Source organism: Triticum aestivum, chromosome 7B, assembly GCF_018294505.1.
Source record: "Triticum aestivum cultivar Chinese Spring chromosome 7B, IWGSC CS RefSeq v2.1, whole genome shotgun sequence".
Classification (NCBI taxonomy): domain Eukaryota; kingdom Viridiplantae; phylum Streptophyta; class Magnoliopsida; order Poales; family Poaceae; genus Triticum; species Triticum aestivum.
Genome location: NC_057813.1, coordinates 541,814,129 through 541,836,314, shown reverse-complemented (window position 1 = coordinate 541,836,314; position 22,186 = coordinate 541,814,129). Strand labels below are relative to the sequence as shown.

The following is a 22,186-nucleotide window of genomic DNA, read 5'->3' as shown; positions in this document are numbered from 1 at the left end:
AAGCGCATGAAGAAGCTCCATGCCGATGGACTTTTAGAGTCTCTTGATTATGAATCGTTTGACACGTGCGAACCATGCCTCTTGGGCAAAATGACCAAGACTCCGTTCTCCGAAACAATGGAGCGAGCAACCAACTTGTTGGAAATCATACATACCGATGTGTGCGGTCCAATGAGCGTTGAGGCTCGCGGAGGATATCGTTATGTTCTCACTCTCACTGATGACTTGAGTAGATATGGGTATGTCTACTTAATGAAACACAAGTCTGAGACCTTTGAAAAGTTCAAAGAATTTCAGAATGAGGTAGAGAATCAACGTGATCGAAAGATAAAATTCTTACGATCAGATCATGGAGGAGAATACTTAAGTCGCGAATTTGGTACACACTTAAGAAAATGTGGAATCGTTTCACAACTCACGCCGCCTGGAACACCTCAGCGAAACGGTGTGTCCGAACGTCGTAATCGCACTCTATTGGATATGGTGCGGTCTATGATGTCTCTTACCGATTTACCGCTATCATTTTGGGGATACGCTCTAGAGACAGCTACATTCACTTTAAATAGGGCACCATCTAAATCCGTTGAGACGACACCGTATGAATTATGGTTTGGAAAGAAACCTAAGCTGTCGTTTCTAAAAGTTTGGGGATCCGATGCTTATGTGAAGAAACTTCAACCTGAAAAGCTCGAACCCAAGTCGGAAAAATGCGTATTCATAGGATACCCTAAGGAAACTGTCGGGTATACCTTCTACTTAAGATCCGAAGGCAAGATCTTTGTTGCCAAGAACGGATGCTTTCTAGAAAAAGAGTTTCTCTCGAAAGAAGTAAGTGGGAGGAAAGTAGAACTCGATGAAGTACTACCTCTTGAGCGGGAAAGTGGCGCAGCGCAGGAAACCGCTCCTGTGATGCCCACACCAACTGAAGAGGAAAACAATGATGATGATCAAGGTACTTCAGATCAAGTTACTACTGAACTTCGTAGGTCCACAAGGACACGTTCCGCACCAGAGTGGTACGGCAACCCTGTCCTGGAAATCATGTTGTTAGACAACAATGAACCTTCGAACTATGAAGAAGCGATGGCGGGCCCGGATTCCAAAAAATGGCTTGAAGCCATGAAATCCGAGATAGAATCCATGTATGAAAACAAAGTATGGACTTTGACAGACTTGCCCGATGATCGGCGAGCGATAGAAAACAAATGGATTTTTAAGAAGAAGACGGACGCGGATGGTAATGTTACTATCTATAAGGCTCGACTTGTCGCTAAGGGTTATCGACAAGTTCAAGGGATTGACTACGACGAGACTTTCTCTCCCGTAGCGAAGCTGAAGTCCGTCCGAATCATGTTAGCAATTGCCGCATACTATGATTATGAGATATGGCAGATGGACGTCAAAACAGCATTCCTTAACGAGCATCTTAAGGAAGAACTGTATATGATGCAGCCGGAAGGTTTTGTCGATCCTTGGAACGCTAACAAAGTATGCAAGCTCCAGCGATCCATTTATGGACTGGTGCAAGCATCTCGGAGTTGGAACATTCTCTTTGATGAGATGATCAAAGCGTTTGGGTTTATGCAGACTTATGGAGAAGCCTGCGTTTACAAGAAAGTGAGTGGGAGCTCTGTAGCATTTCTCATATTATATGTAGATGACATACTCTTGATGGGAAATAATATAGAATTTCTGGACAGCATTAAGGCCTACTTGAATAAGTGTTTTTCAATGAAGGACCTTGGAGAAGCTGCTTACATATTAGGCATCAAGATCTATAGAGATAGATCGAGACGCCTCATAGGTCTTTCACAAAGCACATACCTTGATAAGATTTTGAAGAGGTTCAAAATGGATCAGTCCAAGAAGGGGTTCTTGCCTATGTTACAAGGTGTGAGACTGAGCTCGGCTCAGTCACCGACCACGGCAAAAGATAAAGAAGAGATGAGTGTCATCCCCTATGCTTCAGCCATAGGATCTATTATGTATGCCATGCTGTGTACCAGACCCGATGTAAACCTTGCCGTAAGTTTGGTAGCAAGATACCAAAGTAATCCCGGCAAGGAACACTGGACAGCGGTCAAGAATATCCTGAAGTACCTGAAAAGGACGAAGGACATGTTTCTCGTTTATGGAGGAGACGAAGAGCTCGTCGTAAAGGGTTACGTCGACGCTAGCTTCGACTCAGATCTGGATGACTCTAAGTTACAAACCGGATACGTGTATATGTTGAATGGTGGAGCAGTAAGCTGGTGCAGCTGCAAGCAGAGCGTCGTGGCGGGATCTACGTGTGAAGCGGAGTACATGGCAGCCTCGGAGGCAGCGCATGAAGCGATTTGGGTGAAGGAGTTCATCACCGACCTAGGAGTCATACCCAATGCGTCGGGGCCGATCAAACTCTTCTGTGACAACACTGGAGCTATTGCCCTCGCCAAGGAGCCCAGGTTTCACAAGAAGACCAGGCACATCAAGCGTCGTTTCAACTCCATCCGTGAAAATGTTCAAGATGGAGACATAGAGATTTGCAAAGTGCACACGGATCTGAATGTCGCAGATCCGCTGACTAAACCTCTCTCGCGTGCAAAACATGATCAACACCAGAACTCTATGGGTGTTCGATTCATCACAATGTAACTAGATTGGTGACTCTAGTGCAAGTGGGAGACTGTTGGAAATATGCCCTAGAGGCAATAATAAAAGTATTATTATATTTCAATGATTCATGATAAATGTCTTTTATTCATGCTATAACTGTATTATCCGGAAATCGTAATACACGTGTGAATACTTAGACCACAATATGTCCCTGGTGAGCCTCTAGTTGACTAGCTCGTTGTGATCAACAGATAGTCATGGTTTCCGGACTATGGACATTGGATGTCGTTGATAACGGGATCACATCATTAGGAGAATGATGTGATGGACAAGACCCAATCCTAAGCATAGCATAAAAGATCGTGTAGTTCGTTTTGCTAGAGCTTTGCCAATGTCAAGTATCTCTTCCTTCGACCATGAGATCGTGTAACTCCCGGATACCGTAAGAGTGCCTTGGGTGTATCAAACGTCACAACGTAACTGGGTGACTATAAAGGTGCATTACAGGTATCTCCGAAAGTATCTGTTGGGTTGACACGGATCGAGACTGGGATTTGTCACTCCGTACGACGGAGAGGTATCTCTAGGCCCACTCGGTAATGCATCATCATAATGAGCTCAATGTGACCAAGGTGTTGGACACGGGATCATGCATTACGGTACGAGTAAAGTGACTTGCCGGTAACGAGACTGAACAAGGTATTGGGATACCGACGATCGAGTCTCGGGCAAGTAACGTACCGATTGACAAAGGGAATTGCATACAGGGTTTGATCGAATCCTCGACATCGTGGTTCATCCGATGACAACATCGAGGAGCATGTGGGAGCCATCATGGGTATCCAGATCCCGCTATTGGTTATTGACCTGAGAGCGTCTAGGTCATGTCTGCATGTCTCCCGAACCCGTAGGGTCTACACACTTAAGGTTCGGTGACGCTAGGGTTATTAGGAAGACTAGTATGTGACTACCGAATGTTGTTCGGAGTTCCGGATGGGATCCTGGACGTCACGAGGTGCTCCGGAAGGGTCCGGAGGTAAAGATTTATATATGGGAAGTTGTCAAACGGACACCGGGAAGTTTCGGGGTCATACCGGTATTGTACCGGGGCCACCGGAAGGGTTCCGGGGGTCCACCGGGAGGGGCCACCCCTCCCGGGGGGCCACATGGGCTGCGTGGGGCAGGGAGCCAGCCCCTGGTGGGCTGGCCGCACCCCCTCCCTTGGGCCCATGCACCTAGGGTTGAGGCGGGAACCCTAGAGGGGGCGCCCCCTTGGCTTGGGGGGCAAGCCACCCTCTCCCCCTCTCCCCTTGGCCGCCGCACCCCCCCTAGATGGGTTCTAGGGGGCCGGGCCCCTTCTCCCTTCCCCTATAAATAGAGGGGTGAGGAGAGGGCAGTCGCACCACCCTCCAAGGCGCAGCCCTCCCCTCCCCAACACCTCTCCTCCTCCGTTGTGTGCTTGGCGAAGCCCTGTCGGAGTACTGCCTCTCCACCATCACCACGCCGTCGTGCTGCCGGTGGAGCTGTCTTCCTCAACCTCTCCTTCCCCCTTGCTGGATCAAGAAGGAGGAGACGTCTCCCATCCCGTACGTGTGTTGAACGCGGAGGTGCTGTCCGTTCAGCACTTGGTCATCGGTGATTCGAATCACGTCGAGTACGACTCCATCATCACCTTGCAAGCTTCCGCACGCGATCTACAAGTGGTATGTAGATGCTAACTCTCTCCCTTGACTCGTTGCTTAGATGAACTCATAGATGGATCTTGGTGAAACCGTAGGAAAAATTTTAATTTTCTGCAACGTTCCCCAACAGCTATTACATAGCCCATTGATCATTATTCGAAAAGAAAAAACAACTAAAAACGAGCATCAGCCGACTCCCAAACCTAGATGCTGCCTCTCCTGGTCGGATTGAAGTCTCCAGCTTCTTGTCTATGAATGCGCCTGCTCTTCCCACGTGATCACCTGCACGCCGTGTTGTCCGCTAGTACTAATTGCTAGCTACTACTCCCTCCGCCCGGAAATACTTGTCGAAGAATTCTAGATGCATCCATTTCTTCAACAAGTATTTCCGGACGAAGGAAGTACTACGTGGCGCTGCCAGCAGCTTCCTGCCGCTATGTGGTGTGGATCTGATACCGTCGTCTGGTCATGCTGAATTGTTTCGTGTGACAGTTTCTTAGTCCGCTGCTAGATTTCCGATAAAGAAAAGGAAAAAGGAGTATGATGTTTTCGTCGATGCGCGTCTCCTTGGTGCCCGCTGACTCTTGATGGTGTTCCTTACATTTATCCCGTTTCAGACATGGGCTGTCTTTGGTGCTTGGTGCTCATTCGCATGTGACGTCGTCCCCTTCGGTGCCTACCGCAGGCTGTGCTGATCACTCTACAGTGACTTCTCTCATAACTTCCACCGGTGTTGATGGTCACTCTACATCAACTTGTCCAGACGGTCGTGGTAGTCGCTCTTCTTTGACTCCTCTCGTGACCTCTGTACATAGCGATTTTCACTCTACATCAATTCATTTTGCAACTTTCACCGGCAGTCTTGGTGCATCTCTCTCCAACAACTACATCTTGGTCACATGCCTTCCTTTGGCACTTGGTGCTTGTCTGCATGCGACCTCGTCTCCACCGGCCTCTGCAGACGATACTGGTCAATCTACACCACCTCCTCTAGTGTCTTTCATAGGTATTTGTAACCACCTTCTACACATGCAAGTACATCTCCACGGATTTTTGATATTGGAGCATCTTTTTAGATGACTCATGATTCATTCACTCGGTCCTCTATTCGACCATTAAATTCTCCTATTCATGTTCTTACCACTGATGATACCTCCCTCCCGATCAGTAGTCGAGTCATTCTTAGCACTTCGTCTTTTCATGTTCCTGATGTTGCTCGTGTTCCTCGACTTCCCATGCAACTCATTTCTGGTGGTCAGATTGTTGACTCTGGTTGTATGGTTATTATCAACTTTGACTCGGTTCTGCTTAGGATCATCACACTGGTGCTCTACTTGGTGTTGGCCCCGGCGTCACGACTCTCATGGCCTCTAGGAGCTTGACTGGCTTCACCTTCCCTCCACTACCAACGCCGCCAGTCTTTATGCCTGTGTTGCCTCGTCTACCAGCTCTTTTCAGTAGTGACATCGTCTCCTTAGTCTTCTCGGATACATCTCTAGCGGCGTGTCTTTAGACTGTCAGAGTTGTTGGCTTGGTAAAAAGGCCCCGTTACCTTATCCTCATAGGGAGAATGTGTCTCAGCATCCTTTCGACCTTCTTCACTCTGATGTATGGGGTCCGGCTCCCTTTGCCTCGAAAGGAGGACATCCCTTCTATATTATCTTTATATATGATTTCTCTCAACACACCTGGATATATTTTATTTCTTCTTGTAGTGAGGTCTAATATATATAAGCATTTTGTTGTCATAGTTCACACTCAATTCTCTACGCCTATTCGTGTGTTCCATGCTAACTCAGTAACTCTCCTGGAGAGTACATCTCCAAAATGTTGCGTGGAGTCCTTGCTAGGTAGGGTACTTTGGCTCAGTTCTTTTGTCCTGGTGCTCATGCTCAGAATGACATTGTTGAGCGTAAGCATTGTTACCTTCTTGAAACGGCTCGTGCGTCGATGATCGCCGCATCTCTTCCGCCTCACTTTTGGGCTGAGGTTGTTTCCACTTCCACCTATCTCAGCAACATTCGGTCATCCTATACTCTGCGGGGTGGCATTCCTTTCAAGCGTCTTTTCGATCATTTCCCTGATTATTCAGCTCTTTGTTTGTTTGGTTGTGTTTGTATGTTCTTCTTGCCCACTGTGAACGCATCACACTGACGGCTTAGTCTGTTGTGTCTTCTTAGGATACAGTGATGAGCGTAAGGGCTATCGTTGTTGGGATCCTGTCGGTCGTCGAATGCGTATTTCTCAGGATGTGACTTTTGATGAGTAAGGTTCCTTCTACGTCCATCGCCCTCTATCTTTTCAATGGATGAGATTGTTGCTCTTGAGCGCACCAGCAAATGGGATCTTGTTTGTCTTTCTCCTCATGTTTGTCCTATCACTTTTAAGTGGGTCTACAAGGTTAAGACTCGCTCTGATGGTTCTCTTGAGTGCTACAAAGCTCGTCTGGTGTCTCATGGCTTTCAGCAGGAGCATGGTCGTGATTACGATGAGACTTTTTCTCATGTGCCCCATATGACCATTGTTCACACACTTCCTGTTGTGGCCTTTGTTAACCGTTGGTCTGTATCTCAGCTTGAAGTTACACTAGTAGAAAAGGGGGCATTGGTCCAGGCCGGGTCAGCCCATTAGTCCCGGTTCAATCCAGAACTAGGACCAATGGGGGCATTGGACCCGGTTCGTGAGCCCCGGAGGCCGGCCGGGCCACGTGGGCCATTGGTCCCGGTTCGTCTGGACCTTTTGGTCCCGGTTCGTCTGAACCTTTTGGTCCCGGTTGGTGGGACGAACCGGGACCAATGTGCCTTGCTCCTGGCCCACCACCATTGGTCCCGGTTGGAGGCATGAACTGAGACCAAAGGACGCCCATTAGTCCCGGTTCATACCACAAACCGGGACTAAAGTGTTGGTCCTCGTTGCGGCCAGAGTTTAGTCCCACCTCGCCAACCGAAGGGGGCTCACACTAGTTTATAAGCCCCTCCCTCTCTGCCTTGTTTAGCTCCTCTCAAAATGAAAATAGATGCCCGTATACAGGAAATTTGACCTAAATTCATACTGAATTTCTCTGAAGTTAGTAGAAATTTATTATGAATTTAGGTTGAATTTTCTCTATAAGCGCATCTATGCTCATTTCTGAGTAGTTTTTTATATAGTTTTTTTTTCTTTTCTGCTATATTTATTTTTTTCTATTTATTTCTGAGTTGTAATAAGTCATTAAAAATAAAAAAGATTTTAGTAAAGTTAATCACAACTATTTTTTCTTCTATTTATTTCTGAGTGGTTTTTTACATAGTTTTTTTTCTTTTCTGCTATATTTATTTTTTCTATTTATTTCTGTGTGGTAATAAGTCATTAAAAATAAAAAAGAGGCGCAATGCTAGTTAATTCGCTTCAAGCCTTTTGGAATAGTGTAAACTGCACTGCACATAGCTCTGTGCAGTCTACCCTATTCCTCAAGGCTTTAAGCGAACCAACGTGCAGGTAAGCATTGAGCCTCTTCTTCATCATCTCTGCACTCAGGGCTTATAAACAGCTGTGAGTGCCTCTCGCTTGGCAAGGTGATACTAAAAAAACAGCTGCGGAAAGAATCAACTAAAAAACAACTGCAAAAAATAAATAAGTAATTAGACGGGTCCATTGGTCCCGGTTGGTGGCTCCAAACGGGACCAATGCCGCTCTTTAGTCCCGGCACATAATGCTTTAATGTCTTATGGTTCGGCCCTCGTGATACCATGCCAACTTTCAACTTTCAACTTTTTCAGAGTTCATTTGAAATGCTTTAATGTAGAAAACAAAAGCAAATAAATAATGCAGAAAACAAAACAAAAAAACTGAAAAAAAAATTAAAATAAATAAAGCAAAAAAAAGTGTATTCAAATTTGGAAACTAATGGCACTAACAGAAAGTTTATAATTTTTCTAAAACTAAAAGCAAAAAGAATTAAAAATAAAGCAAAAAAACAAAAGAAAATAAATAATGCAGAAAACAAAACAAAAAATCAGGGAAAAAAATAAAAATAGCAACAATAAGTATTTTGTTGTAAGTAGAAACAAAATAAAATAAATAAAGCACGAAACAAAACAAAAAAAGTGTTTTCAAATTTGAGAACTAATGGCACTAACAGAAAGTTTAAAATTGTTCTAAAACTAAAAGCAAAAAAGAATTAAAAAATAAAGCAAAAAAACAAAAGAAAATAAATAATGCAGAAAACAAAACAAAAATCTGGGGAAAAAATAAAAATAGCAACAATAAGTAAAGAAAAAAAGTGCCTCCTACTGGGCCCCCACGGCCTGAATATGACTAGAAACCCACCATGGGCCAGGATTCAGGCCCGCGGGTGGCCCAGTAGGCCCATCAGGCAAAGCAGTAGTAAGTAGGCCCGTAAGCCTGCAGTGGAGAGGAGCTCGAGAGGGGTGCGGCAGTGGGGCTTATAAACCACTGCGCGCCCCTCTCAGCTAGCGACGTGGGACTAAACTTTCGTGTCGCACCGTGCCAGCACACGACCATTGGTCCCGGTTCATGGCTCCAACCGGGACCAATGCCCACCCTTTAGTCCCGGTTGGTGGCACCAACCGGGACCAAAGCCCTCTGCTTCCCACCCTTTGGACTGCTGAAAAGAGGCATTTGGTCCCGGTTGGTGCTACCAACCGGGACCAAAGACTTTGCTATATAAGGAAAATTTCAGAACCGCATCCCCACTTCGATCTCTCCTCCTCCTCGATCTCCCGACGCTGCGCGCCGTCGCCTGCCGCCACCTTGTCGTCGTCGCCCTGCCCCGACGCCGCCCCGCCCCGCCCCGACGTCGTCGCCGCCCTGCCCCGCGCGCCCTGCCGCCCCGACGTCACCGCCCCGACGCCGTTGCCGCCCCGCGCCGCACCTCGCCGTCGCCGTCGACCTCGCCGTGAGCAACTTTTTATGATTTTTGTTAGATTTTTTTAGATTTTATTGTAGTTTATATATTTTTTTTGTTAGATTAGATGTGTAGTAATTTAGATATGTAGTTCATAGTATGTTAATTTAGATTGTATAATTAATTTTTTTCATATTGTGTTAGATTTTTTTTTCTGTTAATAGATTTTTTTGGTGTAATTAATTTGTTCATATTGTGTTGGATTTTTTTTCTGTTAATAGATTTTTTTTCTATTAATTTGTTCATAGCATGTTTGGTGATATTATTGTTAATAGATTTTTTTGGTGATATTTAGATTGTGTGAGTAAGTAATATAATTGAACTAGCTAGTTAGAAAAATATAATTACTATTTTATTTAGATTTTTTTGGTAATATAATTAGTTAGAAAATTTTAGTTAGGTAGAAAAATACTAGTTTATTTTTAGTAAGTACTATATAGTAAGTGCTACTTTGTTTTTAGTAAGTACTACTTTATTTATTTATAGTAAGTGCTTAGTAGTTGAACTAGTTAGTTGATTTAATTAATAAAACTACTTTATTTAACTGTATATAGAAGTAGTTTGTAGTAAGTGCTACTTTATTTATTTATAGTAAGTGCTACTTTATTTATTTATAGTAAGTGCTTAGTAGTTGAACTAGATAGTTGATTTAATTAATAAAACTACTTTATTTAACTATATATAGAAGTACGTAGTTCCCGCATTGACGTCGGTGATGCCTATCCTGCATCCTCGTCGTCGTCGACTCGACGGTGGAGGCCTGCTTGATCAGGGCCATGTTCGGGACTAGGCTCCGCCAGGCTGGTATTGGGAGGTGCTACCTTCTGGGGGACGTAGGTTGATGAGGAGGCAGCCCGTTGTTGACCCGATCCTTGTTTGTTGGCGGTCGTGTGGGCCAGTGACGGTGCCGAGGCTTCCGGACACCGCGGAGGTGGTACGTCACCGTGTCAGCAAGGAGGACGAGCACGTCCGTCGCTACATGGTTGCGTTGGAGGGCATGTTCGACAATACCTGGCAGGTTCTTCAGGGATCTCACTGGAGCTATGATCATGTGATCGTTCCTTATCTTTGGGTGTCCACCGCCCGTGACGATACCCGTCGGGCGCTACGGTTCTAGCTGTATTAATTAGCGATGCTATATGTATGGTACTATTCGAGGAGTATTCGACGATGTACGGACACAAGAGATGATGTACTTTTGGTTATAATTGAATGCATGCTAATTTGAATACTACTTTATTTTACAATTTGGTTTTGCTTATTAAATGCTCATATTGAAAAAGTACTCCTACTTTGAATGCTAAAATTGAAGAGCACTCCATGCAGAAATCTAGGAGCCCCCTCCATCATCCACGCCGTTGTGGGGGTAGCTTCTCCTTCAGTCCCGTGTGCTAGACAATTTGTTGTAATAATGCACTCGGGAATGAAAGGAGGAGCTACATACCATCACCGATAGTCAACCCGTGATTAATAATAATGATCTAATTTAGGTTTTTTAGTACATATATTTAATATTTAAATTATGACTTAGGCCGGAGATGTCGTACTCGGACGATGAAAACCGCCCAGAGGAGTGCGATTGGTGCCACGACGACCGAGGTATGTGCGACAGGTTCATTAAGCTGGACGAAGATCGGCGCTTCAGCATTAAGCTCGAGGAGACCTTCGATGTTCATACCGTATGCAACGATGACAATAGTTTTTTTCGTAATTAAGCACGACTTCAACTATTTTAACGTGTATTTTTCATCTTTTCCAATTCGACTAGCTTATCCCATGCTTTGCAAGACGCTATGTCTTGGAGAGGATGGGTTTTGAAGACCATGAAAGTATGGAAACCAAAAAAAATATCCTAAGTACCCATCATGGTGTGGATTTTCAAGTAAAGTTGTACAATGCTCAGAGTGTAACCCATTTTGGTTGCAAAAACTAGGAAGCACTTTGCAAGATGTATGGTTTTGATGAGGGTATGCTTGTCACCATGGATCTTGGTGATCCTACAATCGCGCAAGAGAGACCTTCGATTTTTGTCCTTGTGGATACACCTCCAATTCTTCCCCCATGTGAGCTTAACATAGTTATTAAGTAATTTATATTGTTTATTTTAAAATAGTTGACAACTTATTTCCATTGAAAGCTTATTTTCATTCTTCAAAGAATGTGCGGAAGATGGTAGACAGAACCTACTACACTGAAGGCTCCGAACTAACTTATCAGGAGAAAAATCATCTGGTCACATTTTGTACTGATATTGAGAATTACAATATCTACAATCAAACTCCTCAACATTATGGTCAATACGTGCCACTAGTGCACGTGTTGAACTACGGTAACTACCATGGAGATACCCTGGTAACATTTTTTACTATTACGACATCCGTGCATCTTTTTGCACACTTCTAAAACTAGTACATCATTGCTAACTACGAAGTTATTACTATATTTTTCAACAGATAATCCCGAATGATTGTGTGCCTCATCTGATGTATACACATGGTAGCCTTCATGTTTTGAACATACAACCAGGTCTTCCTACGAATCTGAACTGTCAATACCGGGTTTCTAAAAGAAGTGGAGACATGACAATCAAAGAATGTAAAAAATGTATGGACAGTCGTAAGGAGCTTCTTGGAAGCAACAATCAGTGAAGGGCAAAAATTGGAGACAAGATGATCGCCATTCTTCATAATGGAGAGTCAGGGTCTATATTGTTTTATGCTATTTTACCTTAAGGGTGTTTAGGTCATGTCCTACTTGATACTGATGATCATGTGCTAAGAACAATTATGTAGGGTTGGGTTCGATGACTATGAGGATGATGATCGTATGACTTATTATTAATAACGAGTAGAAGTTGTATGATGATGCATGATTAGTAGGACTTGTTATTATATATGATAATGTATGATGCAAGCATGCATGAGTTATTATATCAGCGGGTGAAATGAACATATATAGCAGCAGCGTTGGTAAACCAAGGACGAAGATATAAGAGAGGACACTTCTCTCTATTAGCTAGCTAATAACAACCTAAAAATAACCCCCAAAACCCCTAAAGCAGCCACTTTTCTAAAAAAACATGGACTTTTGGTCCCGGTTGGTGCCACCAACCGGGACCAAAGGCCCCCTGACTGGGCTCGGCGCACAGGGCCACGTGGAGGCACATTGATCCCGGTTCGTGTTTGAACCGGGACTAATGGGTGGAGGTATTAGTAACGACCCATTAGTCCCGGTTCATGAACCGGGACTAAAGGCCCTTACGAACTGGGACTATTAGGTGTTTTTCTACTAGTGTTAAGAATGCCTTTCTTAATGGTGACTTGTGCGAGGAGGTTTATATGCAGTCACAACCATGATATTCTGTTCCTGAGGGCATAGTCTGCCATCTTCGTCAATCTCTCTATGGCCTTAAGCAAGCCCGTTGTGATTGGTTTGAGTGTTTTGCCTCTCTGGTGACTGCCACTGGTTTTGCGGTTAGCACTGATGATCTTGCATTGTTCGTTCACCTTTTTCCTCATGGTTAGACTCTTATTCTTCTGTATGTTGATGACGTGATCATTATTGGGACTACAGTGAGTACATTGCCTTTGTCAAGACACGTCTTAAATGAGTAGTTTCTTGTGTCTGATCTTAGCCCTCTTGATGTGGCCACTAGAGCATCTTTGGTCATGACACGGACTTGAAAACGACTCAGTGACAAAGTGTTGTCGATGCAGAAGAAGAAACATGGAAAAGGCATTCTCAAGGTTGCTTCGTACACTAATCTGCTAATGTAGATTTTGATCATGAAGTGCCTACCAAACTAGTTGTGCTAGAAGAGGCGAAACCTAATTTTTCTACTCCATGTGTGCAGATTATTATAGGAACCATTTGCGTCGACGTGGTTGCATCCTAGCTTATGCCACGTAGTATACTGGTACTAGTTTAGCTAGTGTTTATTCCTCTTGCTTGTCACATAGTCAAATCAAGTACTACTAGTTGAGTTTTGGATCTAGTGATCCACATTGATGGTATTTAAATAGTTGAAGTCTTGATTAGTTTGAATAGGAGAGATAGAGTCCATATTAGTTTTTGGTTAGCTTGAATCGTTTTGGTCAGGTTGCGTGTCGCCTATTAAAGGGGCTGGCTACGGCCAATGTATGGGAGATCAATTTTTCGACAGTTGAATAAAAGACATAGAAAATGCCTTTCAGTCGGGAGGCACCAAAGATGGAATTTTGTGGTCCTTGAAAAGAGGAATTGTTACTGCTGCATTCGTGATGGGTTAGTTCTCGATGCAAGTCTCTTCATCTGAGTTATTGTCTCTAATAAGATCTGAATGTTTCCTCTTCCTAGTTACAGCTTCTGGTCTATTCAGATGCTACATCGGCTAGTGATTTCTTTTATCGTCAGTTACTTTCTGCTTAGTGTATTTTTCTTGGTGGTTCACTCATTTGCCTGAAAGATGAAGAAACAGATTGCAATTGTGAGCTTGGCTCTTTTGAAGGCAGAGGTGACTTGTTTAAGGTGATTACTTCAGGAAATTGGTGTGTTTGTTACTACACCTACTACACTCTTGTCTGACAGTACATATTAGTGCAAATAGCACTGAGTGCGACCCTGTGAAGCATGAGCTCACTAAGCATATTGATGCTGATGCTTTTTTTGTGCGACCCTGTGGTGTGCAGGACCAGGTTAGGTTATTGCTCTTCAGTATGTGTCTTTCAAGTTACAGTTGGTTGAGTTCTTTATGAAGGCCAGACTAAAGCGCGGCATGGATTTTAGCTCCAAACTCAGTTGTGGATCCACCTTGAGTATTTTTTGGAGGGAAGGTGTCAGAGTTATATTATGTTCCATATATGGTCTTTGTATTTTCCTGTTGTACGAGGGATTTCCTGCATATTTACCAGATGTACATGTATATATATGCTGGCCCTTGTCTTTAGAAAATACAAGTTGTATAGGAGTATTTCCTAAAAGTTGTCATATTTTCACTCAGTTAGAGAAATATCCTACTGCTCCTAGTAAAGAAAAAACGAGGGGGAAAAGAGCTCGTAGCAAAAATAAGAAGAAGAAAAACTACTATGAACATGGAAACCAAGATGTTCTTGAATGTTTCAGATACAAGAGTACCAGAGAGCAAACCAAAAAAGGAAGAAGGCCAAAACTACAAGATATTAGGCCCAGCCATTTTAGATTCAGGAAGAAGTTCAAAGAGGGATTAGCCATGGTTATCCATCATGTGAAGAGGAAGGCTCATGTAAACATCCGGTGCTAGCTTTACTAAATTCTAGGCTTTAGTTAGTTTTTTCCTCATCTTGTAGATACAGACCTTTGTAAATTATTTAAAGTATATACAAATACAGTAGAGATACTGCTCTTTCCGAGACCAGAGAGCAAACCACAAGCCCAACGAGCCCCTGCTACTTGCATCTTAAACTGCAAACCAAACACAGCATACGCGAGCTAGTCAAGTTTGAGAGAGTACCTGAGTAATCCGAGACTCCGGCAGGTGGGATCAGAGATCTGAGCAAGGGGTTTCTTGATTATTATTATTTTCCGATCAAGCACGAAGCTGCTGTGTGGCGGACAAGACGACGGTTAGGAGGAGGGCGAGCAAGGCATTGGGGCGAAGTTTGGTGGATGGTGAGGAGGGAGAGGAGGATGAGGCCTCACCTACCGAACTTTATACGCATTAATGGCTCGAGACTGACCACACGGAAACGAGACGACGGAGAATTCAAAGCAGATGAATAATCAGCGCCCAGCGGGCCACCACTCGAGAAAATCTGACGCGGGCACCGGAAAGCCACACGATTCGGCGGTGCGCCATGGCGGCTTGGTGGAGCACGGCGCGGCACCACGCGCAAATCAAAGCGGCGCGAGAAACGAGAAAATCTGACGCGGGCTCCTTGGTGGATCGCGGCGCGGCACCCGCACGGCGACGCGGCGTGCCAAGCGAGCCCGACGACCGGGAATGCCTGCCCCATCCTTCCTGCCACCGCCAAAGGGTCTCGCATCGCCGCCGGCGAACTGGCTGGAGGCGGGTGCTAAAACTGTCGCCTAGTACTACACCTCAGCCCATCTGCGTCCTGGGAAGAAATAAGATTGGGCCTGTTGAACATGGGCCGAGGGCTTCGAATGTGTGTCATTCTTATCTCCAGCTCGAATACTCCTGGTAGATTATGCTCAAAAAAAAAAACTCCTGGTAGATTGTCTGTTTGTCTCCCAAAAAAAGTAAAAGATTGTCTCTTTCCCATAAAAAACTAAAAGATTGTCTAAAAAATAAACAGTAAAAAAGGAAAACAAATTAAAAATATTATGACATTTTTTAGCTGCAAACATCCATTAGTTTTCTACCTACGTGCAAATTTTTAAGATGGAATATCATTTGCATTGGTCTGGGAAAAAGGAACAAAACCAGTGCTTCAAAATGCTTGCAAAAACAGCCGTTTTGGAACATTGATTTTGTTTATTAATTTCTTTACAGAGCATTACAGAAGTTTGTTCGTCATGAAACTTTGTGCACAGCTCAAATACTTAACAATGTTTTGACACAAAAAATCAGTATTTTGAATATATTTTCTAGTTTTTTATAACATATTATTATTCATCCTGATGCCTATGCACCTTGTGCCAAAAATCCAGGGTTTACTGCTCTCTCTCTCTCTCTCTCTCACGCTGTCACGCGCATGAAATGAAGTGAGTGAGGAGGAAACAGAGTAAAGTTTGCTTTGATCTGAAAATACGTAAAATTTACAACCCACTCGGACCTCCTTTTAAGAACAAGACCGATGTCTTTAGTCATAATGGCATTCCAATTATACTTAGTGATTCGGTTTGACTTTGGATTGACTATGCTTATCAAAATCCATGTGGACTTTCTATTCCTAAGAACCAAATACCGTATTTAAAAAAATCCACATCTTTACAACATAAGACTATGATATCCTGCATGTTGGTGTGGAATTGGATATTTCTAAATCTATACATAATATAAATTCAATGCTTGAGGTTTAAAAGTATGTGAGAACTTTTTACATAAACACTATCATAAAAAATAAAAATTTAACAATAGCATGTGACCGTAGTTAAGAATCCTGACTGGACCACCAGTCGAATCTGAACCGAACGCCTTGCTGGTTGAACCACTGGTCTGATTTTTAAACTATGCATGTGACAATTAAGTATGATGAGATTTAAAATCATTTGTGAAACACTAAAGCATATGTTGCATGGTAGAAATGGTCTCATGTCCAGGTCTGATGGATGTTAGCGGATCAATATAGTAGCAAATACAATGGTTATAATAATTTTGATGATATAAATACTCGCATGTGCATTAAAATAGATAATTGATGGGTTTTTGGTAGCTATTTAATGGTTTTTAGCAAGGTTTGTCTACAAATATATATTGTATCTGCTAACGAGTGTGGTGTGTACTTCTTTCATTTCCCTCGCGTCTGACGGCTAGGGCAAAGTTTTTCTCCCCTCCAAGCTCCACCAGCCAGCCTGTGGATTAGCCTCTCCCTCTTGGCTGTCGCTCCGGCCAGTGGCGGAGTGTAAACCAAATCCAAGGAGGGGCGAGAAGACTTAGGGCGATCATACAGGCCAGAAGATTAGTACTAGCAGATTAACAGGGGGCTTAGCACTAGAAGAGCTTTGAAAACACAAGTGCTCCCTGGGTGATTTTGGTAATTAATGTCAACATATCTCTTGTTGGACTAATGTTTTCACCTAGTATATTTCAGATAAGTTCAACAATGAAGTGGCGTGGACGAGAAGATGTGGAACCCCTTCAAGATGATAAGGACAAAGGATTGGCTCAAGCTCAAAGCTCAAGACTCTACATTTTCTATTTTAGTGATCCAAGATCACATTGAGTCCATAGGAAAGCCAATACTATTAAGATGGGGTGAGGTATTGCTTAATGACTTGCTTGCTCAAAGTGCTTAGTGATATGCTCCAAAACCATCAACTACTTTCTCACTTCCAAATATGTCCCAAACCAAAAGTCAAACTCAGCCCCACCGATTTGATCTATCCGGCGCCACCGAGTTCACTTGACATAGCCACTGCCAGAAACCCTAATCAATTCGGTCTCACCAATAGGGATCTCGGTCTCACCGAGATGGGATTGCAAACTCTTTGTTACCTATTGCAATAATCTCGGTCTCACCGAGATATGTGATCGGTCCCACCGAGATTGCAATGCAAACTCTCTGTTTCCCTTTCGTAATGTTACGGTCCTACCGAGATGAGCGAATCGGTCCCACCGAGTTTGCCTGACCAACTCTCTGGTTAGCTTATTACCAAAATCGGTCCCACCGAATTTGTGTAATCTGTCTCACCAAGATTACGTTGTGCCCTAACCATAATGATATCGGTCCCACCGAGTTGACATGTCGGTCCATTGAAAATCCTAACGGTCACATTATGAACCAAATCGGTCCCACCGAGTTTGATAAATCGTGTGTAACGGTTAGATTTTGTGTGGAGGCTATATATACCCCTCCACCCACTCTTCATTCGTGGAGAGAGCCATCAGAACATGCCTACACTTCTAACATACATTTTCTGAGAGAGAACCACCTACACTTGTGTTGAGGTCAAGATATTCCATTCCAACCTCATAAAATTGATCTCTAGCCTTCCCCAAGTTGCTTTCCACTAAAATCATCTTTCTACCAAATCCAATTCTATGAGAGAGAGAGTTGAGTGTTGGGGAGACTATCATTTGAAGCACAAGAGGAAGGAGTTCATCATCAACACACCATCTATTACCTCTTGGAGAGTGGTGTCTTCTAGATTGGTTAGGTGTCACTTGGGAGCCTCCGTTAAGATTGTGGAGTTGAACCAAGGAGTTTTTACGGGCAAGGAGATCGCCTACTTTGTGAAGATCTACCCTAGTGAGGCAAGTCCTTCGTGGGCGACAACCATGATGGGATAGACAAGGTTGCTTCTTCGTGGACCCTTCGTGGGTGGAGCCCTCCGTGGACTCGCGCAATCGTTACCCTTCGTGGGTTGAAGTCTCCATCAACGTGGATGTACGATAGCACCACCTATCGGAACCACGGATAAAATCTCCATGTCTCCAAATTGCATTTGCGCACTCCAATCCCATCCCTTTACATTTTTGCAACTTGCATGCTTTACTTTCCGCTGCTCATATACTCTTATCATGCTTGCTTGACATGTATTGTGAATGTGTGAACTTGTGCTAAAACTCCACTTCAACTTAAAGAATCTAAAAACTGCAACTTTTCTTGATGATGCGACCTCTTCTCGGTCCTTTCTATTGGTATCAGAGTCTTAGTCTCCATTGCTTTGGTTTAAACACCTTTGGAGGAAGATGGATGGGTCTACATTGGGGAGTCTTAGACATAGAGTGTCTATTTTTGATGGAGAGTTCTTCCATGAGTGGAAAAATGAAATGCTTAAGATTTTCAATGAATATCATTTGAACAAGTACATTACTAGCCCTTGTGCACCTCATATTGACCCTTTGCATCCTACACCCGAAGAGGATCTTGACATACTTCGCAATCTTAGAACTATCAATCTTATAATTAGAGGATTGCCCAAAAATTTGATTGCTAGTTTACCTACTCTTGATTGTGCCTATACTATATGGAGATTTCTTAAGGAACGATTTCCAAATTATTCCTTGAAAAATTTAGATGAAATTCTCCATAAGTCTATTGCCTTGAGTAAGATGAATTCCAGTGATCATATGTTTGGTGATTGTCTATTTGAGCTTACCAATCTCATGCGTGCCAAAGGAGATGTGGGAATCATTAGCAATATCATCTCCGAAGCTATTAGAATTCATAAAGATGACCATTGTGATGATCAATCATCTAATGAATTACCCTCTCTAGGAATTCATCAAATATAAGACGATGTTGAACATGGATACTATGATGAGGATGATGATAGTGACTATGATCTTGATGATGCGATGAGACACTTTGGTCTTATGGCAAATCTTCACGGCTACATGGCTGGAGGAAAGGAATGGGTCCTTGATAGTGGATGTACTGATCATATGACCGGAGACAAAGATATGTTTCGTGAGCTTGCTGAAAACAACGGCCCTCGAAAGTATGTCACTTTCGGTGATAACTCAAAGGGTAAGGTTGTTGGCCTTGGTAAGGTGCCATCTCACATGACAGCTCGATACAAAATGTCATGCTCGTTGAATCTCTTGGGTACAATTTACTTTCACTATCTAGACTTGCTGATTTCGGTTTCAATGTCCTATTTACTGAAGTAGATTGCCAAGTGTTTCGTAGAGATAAACATAAAATGGTATTTACTGGTATACATAGAGGTGATCTTTACATTGTTGATTTCACTAAAAAGGCTCAACCTAGAACTTGCTTAATTGCTAAATCCTCTAAAGGCTTGTTGTGGCATAGAAGGCTAGGTCATGTGGGCATGCGAAATCTTGATAAGCTTATTAAAGGTGATCATATCCTTAGAGTAAAAGAAGTTATATTTGACAAGGATAGACTTTGTAGTGCTTGTCAAGCAAGAAAACAAGTTGGAGGAAGCCACCCCGTGAAGAACATTATGACCACGAGAAGACCGCTCGAGCTACTTCACATGGATCTCTTTGGTCCTAATGCCTACAAGAGTCTCGGTGGTAACTCATTTGGTCTAGTCATAATTGATGATTTTTCAAGATTTACGTGGGTGTTCTTTCTTGATGATAAATCGCAGGTCCAAAAGATCTTCAAAAACTTCGCTAGGAAGGCTCAAAATCAATTTGAAGTGAAGATCAAGAAGGTTCGGAGCGACAATGGAACGGAGTTCAAGAATGCAAATGTCGATACCTTTCTTGACGAAGAAGGGATTTCACACGAGTTCTCAACAACGTACACGCATCAACAAAATGGAGTTGTTGAGAGGAAGAACCGGACTCTTATTGAGATGGCAAGAACAATGCTTGATGAGTACAAGACTCCAAAACACTTTTGGGCGGAAGCGGTTGAGACAGCTTGTCATGCAACAAATCGCTTGTATCTTCACAAGCTACTAGGCAAGACGGCATACGAGCTCCTCACCGGTAACAAACCCCAAGTTGGATACTTTCGAGTATTCGGCTCAAAGTGCTACATTCTTGATAAGCATCATCATTCTAAATTTGCTCCTAAATCTCATGAAGGTTTCCTACTTGGTTATGGCTCAAACTCCCACACACTTACCGTGCCTACAACAATTTCACCCGAAAGGTTGAAGAGACGGTAGATGTGAAGTTTGATGAATCTAATGGCTCGCAAGTAGAGCAATTGCCAATTGATGTAGGAGACAAAGACCCTTCGGAAGCAATCCAAGACTTGTCTATCGGCAAGATTCGTCCAACGGAGGTGAAGGAGAGTACCTCGTCCGTCCAGGTGGAAGCTTCTACCTCACGACAAGGTGAACCAAGAGTTGACATGGAAGCATCCACGAGTGGGACACACCAAGACGAAGAAAACGAGGACGAACCTCATCAACCTCCTTCTCAACCACGACAAGAGAACGACAACGTCAACAATGAAGAAGGCCAAGAAGAAGGACAAGATGAAGAAGATGTTCCACCCTGAACAAAGCAAAAGCTCCCAGAGTTCGAACAAGAGTCGCCAAAGACCATCCCGTCAAGCAAATCTACAATGATATCCAAACCGGGAGAATCACTCACTCTAAATCTCGTTTGGCTAACTTTTGTGAACATTATTCATTCATCTGAACCTATGAAGGTTCAGGAAGCATTGGAAGATCTGGATTGGATAAATGCAATGCATAAAGAGCTACACAACTTTGAGAGAAATCAAGTGTGGACATTGGTCGAGAAGCCCGACAACAACCACAACATCATCGGTACCAAATGGGTTGTAACGCCCCGGATTCGATGTGCCAGGTGTCCACCAGTTATTCGCCGTCATTGCCATGTCATTTTCTTGCGTGTTGCATTTTGCCATGTCATCATGTGCATCACATTTTGCATACGTATTTGTCTCATGCATCCGAACATTTTCCCCGTTGTCCGTTTTGCAATCAGGCACTCCTATGTCATCCGGCGTCCCCTTCTTGTCTTTTTTCGTGAGCGGGTGTTAAACATTCTCGGAATGGACCGAGGTTTGCCAAGCGGCCTTGGTACACCACCGGTAGACCGCCTGTCAAGTTTCGTGCCATTTGGAGGTCGTTTGATACTCCAATGATTAACCGGGTAGCCGCAAAGGCCACTTTTGCGTGCAGCCCAACACCCCTCCAAAGTGTTCCAATAACCCATCCTAACCCCCTTCATGCTCTCGGTCATTCGATCACGATCGTGGGCGAAAACCGCACTCCATTTGGACTCTCCTAGCTCCCTCTACCTATAAATAGGCCCTCTTCTCCGAAATTTGCGGATGAATCCACCCCTAACCCTAGCAATTTCCCCTCTACGCCGCCGGACGAAATCCCCACCGCGCCCGGACATGTCCAGTCGCCGCCCCGGTGAATCCCTCCGCCGCACCCAGCCAACCAGGGAGCGCCACATGGCACTCCCGGCCACCTCCGCCGTCCGGCCCGCCCGGCCCGCAGCTCGCCCGCGCAGCCCGCGCGCCGATGCCGCAGCTTGAGCGCGCTCGTGCGCCTCCCGCCGCCTGCGCTGTCCGCCGCCCGCTCCGCCGGCGCCGCACCGCTCCTCCGGCGCCACCCCTCGCCACCGCTCGCCGCCGACCGCCATTGCCGGATCCGGGGATCCCACGCCCGGATCCACCCGCTCCGGCCGCCGGAGCTCCTTCCCCCGCCGGATCCGACGCCTACGGCCGCCTCTCCGGCCTCCTTCCTCCTCTCCGGCCAAGTCCGGCGACTCTCCGACGAACCTCGAACTACGTGCAAGTCAACCCTAGATCTGTTTCTGAGGGTAATTTTTGTCCAAGTCCTTTCCCCTATAACATTTTTCAGCACATGTTCATTGCATCATAACTCTATGTCCGTAGCTCCGTTTTGTGCGTGCAATATATCAAAATGTCATCATGATGTGATCTTCATT

General features: G+C 44.2%; 1 pseudogene; it reads right to left on the bottom strand.

The window, feature by feature from the left end:
- LOC123158146 (putative disease resistance protein RGA1) overlaps positions 1 to 21,877 on the bottom strand; it is a 42,154-nt pseudogene extending 20,277 nt beyond the window's left edge.
- Between the last annotated feature and the right edge of the window lie 309 nt (positions 21,878 to 22,186).